Below are 1,341 nucleotides of genomic sequence, written 5' to 3'. Positions count from 1 at the left end.
CTTATCTAGAAACTCTTCGAAAGGTTTTAAGGAAAAATGAGTCTAGGTACACACACACACACACACACACACACACACACACACACACACACACACACACACATATATACACACACACACATATACATATAAAGGACCTGGTAGGCTGGATTGGTATGTGAAGTCTTATCTAATGATATGTTATAGCTTTTAAGCCAATCTAAATTACCCATAATTTCTCTTACAGGCCTTAACTCACCAGGGCCTGGATCTGGAAGCTCATAGGTCAACAATTAACTTACTTTGTTTCTTGTTATACTTTTGACTGTGGCCCACTTTCCATGGGGCAGTGGAAACCGAAGTCTAGCCCTTTGCCATGTAAAGGGTGATGGGGTGGCGTCTAGAGCACACTCAGTTCAGGTTTCCTTCCTGCTCTACTTCTACAAATGCATTTGTTCCATGAAATCATCACTGGCTCTTTATCATTCTCCCTTATTACACCCAGTTGCCCAGGAAGGTACCGCTTAGTCTTCAGGAACATTTGTCTCAGTCGAGGTGCTTAGCTCACAGCCTGACGTGTGCTACATGGGAATTGTGATCTGTATTCCTCAGCCGTGAGGTCCACAGGGCCTGGGGCTTCCAGCCTGAGGCCTGTGTGGTGAGGCACACCTCTTTGGCTTCCTTGGCTGTCTGCAGAGCAGCCACCCTGGCTGCTGCTTTACTCCCCAACTCTATTCCTAATCCTTCTCAGAGCTCACCTCCAACATTACTTCCTCAAGAAACTTCCCGTGCAGTCTATTTAAGATGTCTTGCTTAGAACTCTCGTATTTACCTGCATTGTTCCTTTGTAGCGCTTATCTCGGTAGCTATTTTATATTTATTTCTGAAATTGCTTGTTTAAGCGCTGCCTGTTTCACAGATGGGAACTCCAGAAATGTGGAGACAAAAATCTTGTTTTTGCTGTGCCTTGCGTTGCCAATGCTTAACATAGTGCCTGGTACGCAGTAGAGGTGCTCAGTATTGTTATGTTCTTTGTGCCTCCCACATTGACTTCAATATTGTTGGACTATGAAATAATGTGTTGGAGATATGGGAGCACGTCTAACTTCTCATTCATTTATTAAATCACTGATTACACTTTTGTTAAAGCATAATGTCACATCTACCTAATTGGATCATTAGAACCAAAACAAACTTGAAATACACATGATAGAACTTTTATGGAAGAGGTAATTCAGAGTGATTAAAATGAGACACTAAGCTAATCATCTGGAATAATGGAAAAGTATGCCAGAGAAAGGATACAGAATAGAATTTTAGTCATCAGAATAGTAGCTGAATTTTGTTATGTGTCAATAAAAG

The 1,341-nt window shown here is 41.6% G+C and overlaps 1 protein-coding gene across 1 annotated transcript in view; it reads left to right on the top strand.

Annotated features, from left to right (window-relative positions):
• Positions 1 to 1,341, top strand: part of DST (dystonin) — a 374,223-nt gene that overhangs the window by 192,978 nt on the left and 179,904 nt on the right. The window lies entirely within an intron of this gene.

This window comes from Propithecus coquereli, unplaced genomic scaffold (genome assembly GCF_000956105.1).
Source record: "Propithecus coquereli isolate 6110/MARCELLA unplaced genomic scaffold, Pcoq_1.0 Scaffold292, whole genome shotgun sequence".
NCBI lineage: Eukaryota > Metazoa > Chordata > Mammalia > Primates > Indriidae > Propithecus > Propithecus coquereli.
This window is presented reverse-complemented; position numbering and strand designations above follow the sequence as displayed.